At 52.7% G+C, this 9,728-nt stretch overlaps 1 non-coding gene across 1 annotated transcript; it reads right to left on the reverse strand.

Moving 5' to 3' along the window:
• Positions 1–1,613: 1,613 nt before the first annotated feature.
• LOC128585177 (U6 spliceosomal RNA) lies at positions 1,614–1,719 on the reverse strand. Its single transcript, XR_008379912.1, has one exon. It is a non-coding gene; the product is annotated as a U6 spliceosomal RNA (small nuclear RNA).
• Between the last annotated feature and the right edge of the window lie 8,009 nt (positions 1,720–9,728).

Below are 9,728 nucleotides of genomic sequence, written 5' to 3' on the forward strand. Positions count from 1 at the left end.
AAATACCAGTGACAGCCCTGCAGGGCGGCCCACGTGTGATTGACATCATACACCCAGACCCAGCCCAAAACCTCCAGATTTTGCCTGACACCTTCAGACCTAGCACAACACCATCAGAGAGGTGTAGGGTCAGTGCCTATTAAAGGCTGCCCAGGGGTCCAAGGTACAGTCCAGAGGTATATGGGCTTGCACTGCCTAGGTGGGGAGGCTGTTGGACAAGGGCTGGCCCTTCCCAGACATCGGGTGACCTGACTGTGGGCAGGAGCCTGTGGCCATTTCCCCAGAGCCTGGGCCTGCCTCTGAGGCTCACATCCATTTTGTGCCTTGGTGAACCCCAGGCAGTGACCTCATGCTCAAGCCCTGGCCACCACTGTACATAGATAGTTCCCTGGACATGCAGGTGCAGGTAGGCTGGTCCCTCTGGGGGGACTTCAGGGCAGGGCCCCCCGCGTGGCCCACCTCCTGAGATAGCTGCATCCTGGGGGGGGGGGGAGGCAGCCTCGCTGCCCTCATCCAGCTGAATGGTGGCTGAGTCCTTCCCACAGCTCCTCATCTCACCAGGTCGATCCTCCTTCACTCTCTTTTTCCTAAAGGACTCAGTGATGACCTTGAGCTGTCTGGATAATCCAGGCTCATCTCCCACCTCAAGACTCTTTTTTAGATTTTGAGACAGAGTCTCACTTTGTCACTCTCAGTAGAATGCTGTGGCGTCATAGCTCACCGCAACCTCAAACTCTTGGGCTCAAGCAATCTCTTGTCTCAGCCTCCCGAGTAGCTGGGACTACAGGTGCCTGCCACAAGGCCTGGCTATTTTTAGAGATGAGGTCTCGCTCTTGCTCAGGCTGCTCTTGAACTTGTGAACTCAGACAGTCCACCTGCCTCAGCCTCCCAGTGTGCTAGGATTACAGGCATGCGCCACTGCGCCAAGCCCCACCTCAAGACTCTTAATCACACTTGCAAAGTCCCTTTTGCCACATAAGGTGACATCCACAGATTCTGGGGATTAGGATTTGGTCACCTTCGGGCCCATCATTCTACCTAACATCCTCTCCTGTCCCAAAGAGCAGCCTCCCATCCAGCTGAACGTGTGCATGGGGAGTGTCCCCCAACATACGAGCCCCCTCCCCAAGCCTGCAGGTGTTTGGGGACTTGCTAACATGCACCACCAGAGAGTCAGCCAGGGAGTCCACCACTGATGGAGTCAGAGATAATGTAACGAGCAGGGAAAAACCTTGCAAAAAATGTTCTACCCGTGGATCAAGAAGAGAAAATGGGTCAGGAACAGCTGCTATAAAAAGAGATAATTAGAAAATAGGAAACTTTAAAAAATTTAAAATGACATAAATTAAAAATACAGTAGAAAGGTCTTAGGACAAAGTTGAGGATATTTCTCCAGAATTATCATAAAAAGAGAGAAGAGAGGAGACAGGTAAGAAACTAGTGGCTGGGCCCAGAAGGCGCCATTTGCCCTGACTTGAAAGTGTTTAGGTGAGTACCAGGAAACACAGATGAAGAGATGAGAACTAGGGCCTGGGGGAGTCCTGGCCACAGGTTAATCTGTAAAAGGTGAGGAAAGAAAAAAAGAAGAACATCAACTTTTATTTATTTATTTGTTAAATATGGAATGCTTCACAAATTTGCGTGTCTTCTGTGCACAGGGCTATGCTAATTTTCTCTATATCATTCCGATTTTAGTACATGTGTTGCTGAAGCAATCACAGAACATCAGCTATTAGAAAAAGAAATATCAACTCTTAAACCAAATCTGTTTTAAAAAAGAGAGTTATAACTTGGGTGGCTCATGTGGCTCAGTGAGTAGGGCACCTGCCCCATATACCGAGGGTGGTGAGTTCAAACCCAGCTCCAGCCAAACTGCAACAAAAAAATAGTCGGGTGTTGTGGCAGGTGCCTGTAGTCCCAGCTACTCGGGAGGCTGAGGCAAGAGAATCACCTAAGCCCAAGAGCTGGAAGTTGCTATGAGCTGTGATGCCACAGTACTCTACTGAGGGTGACAGAGTGAGACTCTGTCTCTAAAAAAAAAAAAAAAAAGAGAGAGTAATAACTTAAAAACAAACAAAAAAAGATCTGTTTATCAGCAGGACACTAATCGATTAGTTTGTGCCTTTTGCCTCTTGAGCCTGCACACTCCAGTGGCTGAGTGAGAGTCTTTAGTGGAAGAAGATTGCAGGAGGGCAGGTGAAGTTTGCTCCCTTGAATAGGTTTAGGATTTGGAGATGGTTGGGAGACAGTCTCTAGTGCATGGAGGCAGCTGGAAGAAGAGGGACTCTTGTTAGTGGGGATCTGGGGTCTCAGAAGAGCAACTGTGGGGTGGGAGGCACTGAGGTCTCTCTTGGTGCCTCCTGTCTGTGTGTGCTGTTGACACACCGTGTGCCCTGAGTTTCAGTTTCAGCATCCCCTCGGGGTCCACTCCCTGCTGGATAGAAGGACAAGTTTCCATAGGAAATGTGGGAATTGGGGGCTGGATCCTTGGGTTCTTGGTGTGGGCACCCAGGATGTCTTATTTGGGTGTGAAGGGGGCAGGCATTTTACTCCAGAATGGTGGAGAACTTGGGGTCCAGGGGCCATATTGAGACATGTCTGTTCCCACTGCTGCATGTTGAGGGGCTACTTCAGCATGGCGTGGATGCCAGGTGTCAAGTCATTGAATATGTTGAGGCCTTCCCCAGCCTCCTTTGAAGTGGTGGAGAGCCACTTAGAGCCCACAAAGCTCACATTTTTGTGAAAACATGCATTGTGGATTAAGCAAGTTGAATCGCCTCCCACCACTGTGTCTCTGAGACATGGGTGCAGGTCCAGACAATGGTGCGGCGTCTGGTGAGACTGGCTGTGGGACTGACTGTAAGAGGAATCAGTTGCTGATAAGCTCATGTTTGTGATTTTTCTCATAGGTGAAGCCACAGAGCCTCCAGAACTAGGACAATGTCTGCTCAGAGAATCAGCCTTAGGATGGGGCCATGTATGGAGCTGACACTTTCAGCTTCCCCTGGACAGCTCTTATTCAGCTTCCCATTGCCCTTGGACCCTGCTTCCTCTGGGAACCTTCCTCCCTGATGTCTGCACCATCCCCTCAATCTATGGTGGACAGCAACCAGGCCTGGCCAATGATCTGATTCCTGCTCCCTGGTCACCATGGGAGGTTTGGGATGATAGTGACTCTTTGGACCTGTACCACTAACATCGGTAGGAGCTGGCTGGGGCTCCTCAGAAGGATCAGAGACAAAGACTCCAGTGTCTTCTGTTCACTGGGAAGCAATCCCAGAAAGTATCCCGAGTGTGTATGTGTGTGTGCAAGTTCATATGCGCATTTACATGTACACATGCTTGTGGGAGTTCACATGTGTATGCATATATTGCATTATGTGTATGTAAATGCATGTGTACATGCACACGTGTGAGTGTGTATGCTTGCATATGTGCACACACTTAGGGTTTATGCAAGTTCCTGCAGGCGTTTATGTGTGAGCCCACATGAGCACAAGTGTATGTGTCTACGTGTGTGTGCATGTACATCTCTTTACATGCATGCATGTATGTGCACATATCTAGGTGTATGTATGTATACATGTGTGCCTTTGTATGTGTGTGGCCCAGCAGGGTGCTGGCAGTGGCATTTCATCTCATCCCTTGGGAGCTTGGTGTATGCAGGACGACAGCATTTGCTCATGGGTCTGGTCAGTGGTTTGCACTGACTTTCCACCACCCCAGAGATAGCAGGGTCTGTGCAGGCTGCAGTGACCTGTGCCCATTGGGTCGTCATCTTTGGCAGCCCTCACATCTTTTCCATCCTGAATTTATATCCTTAACATTGAAATTGATGCCTCTTTCCTTTTCTTCCGTTAAAAAGGGATCTTTTTTTTTTTTTGTAGAGACAGAGTCTCACTTTATCACCCTCAGTAGAGTGCCATGGCCTCACACAGTTCACAGAAACCTCCAACTCCTGGGCTTACGCGATTCTCTTGCCTCAGCCTCCTGAGTAGCTGGGACTACAGGCGCCCGCCACAACGCCCGGCTATTTTTTTGTTGCAGTTTGGCCAGGGCTGGGTTCGAACCTGCCACCCTTGGTATATGGGGCTGGCACCCTACCCACTGAGCCACAGATGCCGCCCTAAAAAGGGATCTTATTAGTATAACACATTTTGCTTTGAAATACCAAAAGACAAAATTTGGTGAATAAAGAGATAATGATCCCAGCTTTCTGAGAAAGCATTAAGGAGAATTTCTCAAAAGTGAAATCCCAACGGGCTGTGTCCCTGACAGCATGGCCAGGCTGTGCTCCAAGGCGACTTTCACACACAAGCTTTCCAGAAGGCAATTTGTCATGCATTTCCCCATGTCCGCCTTTGTTCTCCTGAGGACACTGGCTTGAGTTTGCAGCTGGAGAAATGAGGAGTGTCAGTGTTCCTCCCAATGAGCAGGGGGTGACAGCCATGCCAGAGTCTGGAGTGGGTCAGCTGAGCAGGGATCTGGCTGCCTGAATCAACATTCTCTTTTTTCAGTCTGTGGCTATTTAGGATTTTTCTCACCTAAATTTTCTCAGGTGAAATGTTTTCTCCAGAGAGAAGCCAGCAGCCTTCATTACACATCTTTCTTCTCACTCATCCCTGGGCTTGGAGGAGACTGGTCAGAGGCTGCTGGGGTGGGTGGGCTCCTGAGTCCAGCCCTCCTGCTCCCTGGTGCCTCCTGCAGATGCCCGGCTCCTTTTTGGCCTTGGAGTGTCTGGACAGGCCTGTGAGCCAGGGCTGCAGCACAGCTGAGGAGCAGCTCTGTGCACACCGTGGCTACAACATACCCCTGCCCAGCTGGGACACTGTGTGGTGCTCTCCCTGTGGGCCATGGGCTGTGGGCAGTGGGATGAGGACCATGAGCCTTGGATACTGTGCTGTGGGCTGTGGACAGTGGGCCTCAGGCTGTGGGCTGTGGACCACGGACAGTGGGCCTTGGACTGTGGACATGAGCTGTGGATTGTGGACATGGGCTGTGAGCTGTGGACACGGGCTATGGGCTGTGGATGGTAGGCTGTCACTTGCTGTTTTTTCCTCTGGAGATGACTGGGTTTGGTTCCAGGTGTCTGTGCTTTCCTGGGAACAAGATCCTGGGTGAACCTTAAGTAGTGCTGGACAAGGGTCCACCATTTCAGCATCACAGGAGTCATTTCATTGAGAGCCCTGAGCTCCTCCTTTCATCCTACTGGGACCGGGGACCCTAGTCCTTTGCTGTCCCTGTCACTTCACTGTCCCCACTGTTTCACCTTCTCTCGGACGTCCCAGAGTTGGAATCTGGAGCCCAGAGACCTCAATCCCCTCAGAATGGCTCCTTTGGCTCAGCAATAAGCAAGGAAGGAGAGGGGTGATGTGGTCTGGCCTTCCTGAAGCCCTTACTCTGGCTGAGAGTGCCACACACAGCCCAGACCATAAATGCTCAGTGCAGCTACAAGAGTGAAGGGGGCAGGTCCCAGGTGTTTTTGCTTTGGGGTTGGATGTGGGGTTCAAGGATAAAAAACACTGGGATTGCCTGCAAACCTGCCCTGCCTCAGTTTTCCCATTTCTGAGGGACACATGCTTTAAGAGGGATGGGTTGAGGTCCACCATCTCACTAAGCTTTTGAACATTCAGACAGGAAGCCTTTGGGGGGTGTCTGCAGATGGCCTGGAGCACTGTTTCTGTCACACATTTGTGACTGGCCTAGTGTCCAAAGTTCTGACTGCCCTCGTCGTGAGGTGCAGCCTTCTCCTGGCCAAAGCACAGCTGGGTCTGTACAAATTGAGCATCCCTGGGCCCTCCCTGGGGCAGGTGCTGTGTCCTGGTTCCATTTTGACAGCTGGGGTCCAAGCATAGCTCTAACCCTCTGGGCCCTGCCTGGGGCTGACCCAGGATGTCTGGGTGGGGTGCAGGTCAGGGCAGCAGGGTGGATGGGCAGCCACCTGCAGGGGCATCCTCCTGTGGGGCAGTGCTGAGGCTCCCACCAGAGCTCCTGGCACAGGGGCCTTAGCCGATGCTGGGCTCTGCCCGGAAAGCAGAGGGCACCTGGTTGGAAGGGCCTTGGAGACCCATATTCTGTATTGAGCTGGCAGCGTGCAGTGATGGCACCACCCTAATAACTGGGGGTGTAGGCTGGGGGAATGAGCGTCTCGGCCAGTTTTGGAGGCTCTGTGGGTCATTGGCATTTTCCCTGGGTGACCCTCATCCAGGACACTGAGGCACTAGAGCTGCATGTGGCAGGAGAGGGCAGTGTGGCACTAAAGGGAGGTTTGTGTGGAGTGAGGGTGGTGATAATGCTGATGGCTGGGCAGGAATGGCTCCAGCCCCTCATCCAGTGCTGACACCAGGGCCTTGGCTGGGAACTGCATCTGTGGGCAGAGTCCCCACACCACTCACAGCCAGGCCACATCTGGACACAGCCTCTCCTGGAACCCATCACGTTGCTGACATCTCTTCCAAAGGCAGATACGTGCACCAGAGGTTTCCTCCTCCCCACCTTTGTTTGAGCTTGGGCTTCTGCCAGGGAGGCTCTGAGAGTTGAACTTGGCAGCTCCCGGTCCCTGGGTGGCAGGGTCACTATACCTCTAGATGCACCTGTCTGCATGTTGATTATCACCTGTGCTGCAGGGGCCTGCTGTCCTCAGCTTGGGGCTCTATGAGTGGGGAAGGTGTGTTTGGGGCGGCAAAGGCACTGGTTGCCCTGGGAAGCCTGGGAAAACTGGAAAGTTGAGCCAAGGCCCAGGAGTCTGTGAAAGTGAAAAGTCAGAATTTAATGAGTCTTATAAAAATCTCAAATTCCTTAGCCTAAGCATCCCAGCAAATCCACCAGAGGGAGATATATTTTATACAATCAATACGGTGCCAGCAGTGAATTCCTGTCTCTGGAGGAACCAGCCTCAGCACTGGCCTGGCTCTGTGTGTGTGTGTGTGTGTGTGTGGGGGGGGGGGTTGTCCAGGTACTTGGCTGCCCTTGGCCTGAGGGATGCCACGTAACATGAAGAGCAGGATCAACATGCACTGCATGCCAGCTGGCTGCACACCTCCCCTCTACACCTGGGGCAGCTCCACACCTCCCTTCTGCATGATGAGTCAGCTCCACACCTCCCCTCAGCACCTGGGCCAGCTCCACACCTCCTCTCTGCACCTGAGCCAGCTCCACACCTCCTCTCTGCACCTGGGCCAGCTCCACACCTCCCTTCTGCACAATGGGTCAGCTCCACATCTCCCCTCTGTACCTAGGCCAGCTCCACACCTCCCCTCAGCACCTGAGCCAGCTCCACACCTCCTCTCTGCACCGTGGCCCAGCAAGACTTTCTTCTTGAACTTAACTGATGGCAGCTGTGGCTGTCATTGCTGTGAGACAGGCCCCAAGCCTTAGATGAGCTGCTTGGGGACCACCAGCATCTTGTCCTGGGGGATTCTTGGAGACAGCAACCCTACCCCCAGAGGACACATGCTGAGGGCTAGAGACCTGCTGGGTCCTTCCCAGGAGACAGAGAGCTTCCCTCCAGATGTCTCTGAAGCCTTTGTTTGTGTTCACCCCTGCAGTGTGGGCTCACAGTCTTGTGTTCTCCTGTACTTGGGGCTGGGACAGGCAGCTCCCAGCTTACTTTCTCCAGCATCCTGGGTGAACGTGGCCCCATGGCCTCTGTGTCATCATGGGCTCTTGGATGTTAACACAGCCCAAGAAAGGCCTTGAGGCCAAGTCCAGGTCAGTGCAGGGGGCCCAACTGTGGCCCCCCAAAGGAACATTTGTATCCTAAACTTAGGTACCTGTGGGTGTGATTTTATCTGCACAAAGGGTCTCTGTGGATGTGATCAAGGTGAAGGTCTCAAGACAACATCATCCTGGATTATTGAAGCAGTCCCAGGAAAGGACGCAGCGAGCCACACCTTTTGGTCTCAGGCTCAGAGCTCTGCATCTGCCCAGGTAGCAGAGACCTAAGCATGTGGCCCAGGAAGTCCTTTCTGGTGTCTGACTGGATTCTTGCTGCTTAATTCTAGCCACTTGTTCTTTGGGAGCAGCCTTGTTGGACTCGGAACTACAGAAACGAAATGACAGCCCTGCCGGAGACTCAACAGGTGGACGTAGGAGAGAGGTCTTCAGACAAAGGCTGGTTATATCCAGCAGATCCCAAAAGCTATCAGTGAAATATTTATGTGCTTTATTTATTCATCAACTTCATTTTGAACACAATAGGGCACTACCTTGTTAGATATGGCTCTGATGAGGACTGACAGATCCCTAGGGAGGGCGGCCTCTGTGACCAGAGATCAGATACCAGCCAGGACGCCCTCTCAGCAGAGGATCATGTGGTAGAGCCGGCTCCATGCACAGAGGCCCTGAAACTGACCTGCACCCACGCCCTGAGTCCATCTGATACGGTACCCTCAGCATGAGGCCCTCCTGCAACCCAGACATGGACGTGCTGGCAATTTCCAAGTGCTGCTCCTAGCGGTGGGTGCCCAGAGCTTGCCCACCTCCCTTTCCTGAGCTTTACCCTCTTTGGGTCCCCTGCCACTTTGGTCACCTGGGACACAGCATAGTTGTCCCCACAACACCCTCCCTGACCTCTTGCTATACTTCTTTGGCAGCTTCTGGGAGTCTGTCTCTGTTCTGTGGGCACCTCTTGGCCCCTTGCAATGGGGAAGGACTTTGTGGTTAGTCCTGGCTTAAGAGTCATGACATGACCTGACTGGTGCCACTTTGGGGCTGGGTATTCAACAGCTGAGTGGGTGCAAGCTCTCTCTTCCCACCATGTGACTGGTCGCATTTAGGATAGAGCCAGGGGTGCTCTGAGGCCCTGAGCAAGGATGGGTCAGTTGGGCATTGTGGGCAGAAACCAGCCTGCATTGTTTGAGCCTCTGAGGTTTGCAGCTTCCAAAGACTCAGAGCCTTGAGGAACTGGGCAGATGTGGTTTATTGAAAGGGGAGGGTGACCTGCTTAGGCAGTGCAAAGATGGCATCTGTACCCAGGGGTGGGTACAAACCCCTTTTATATGGGGCCATAGTGGGTGGGCAAATTCCACAGCTTCCCTGTCAGATTAGAGTCTTTTGGCTGGAACTTCTTGGGAGTGGGGCTAGATCCTTTGTGTCTTTGTCTTTGGAGAGGAGGAAAAGGGCAAAGCATTTGCATGTGGCTCCGTTAGGCCCCGCAACATATAGCTCCCCACACACACTCAGAATTGGTGACCCTAGATCCACGCTGTGCTTTGTCCAAGTGCTGAGCTTGGTTTCAGCTCTAGTCCCCTCTGCCTGCCTGATGGGCCTATATGGAAGCACTTTAAACCCTTGGCTGCAGGTGCCTGGGTCACCCACCTGCAGGGAGCTCTGCGTTTCCCCCACCCTGGAGATGGGCTCTGGCTGGCTGGACTGAGCCAAGGCAGGGGAGGTGGCAGGGGCCAGGGAGCTGGTGCCCCTGGAGTCAGGTCTGGAAGGAAGGTACCCTGTTTCCCCAAAAATAAGACAGTGTCTTATTTTTAGGTGTGCTCCCAAAGATGCGCTAGGTCTTATTTTCAGGGGACGTCTTATCTTTCCTGTAAGTAGGTCTTATTTTCGGAGGATGTCTTATTTCTGGGGAAACAGGGTAGCAGTTTCTGAACTGTGTCTGTGAACGCCAACGTCCTGCCTGTCCTGGGAAGGGTCCTCATATGTAGATGCCTGGGCTCGTCACAGGATCTGCAGCAGTTCCGAGAAGCGTGGGTCCCCGGTGCCAGGAGCCCTCTCTT

The sequence above is a fragment of the Nycticebus coucang genome, chromosome 4 (assembly GCF_027406575.1).
Source record: "Nycticebus coucang isolate mNycCou1 chromosome 4, mNycCou1.pri, whole genome shotgun sequence".
Classification (NCBI taxonomy): domain Eukaryota; kingdom Metazoa; phylum Chordata; class Mammalia; order Primates; family Lorisidae; genus Nycticebus; species Nycticebus coucang.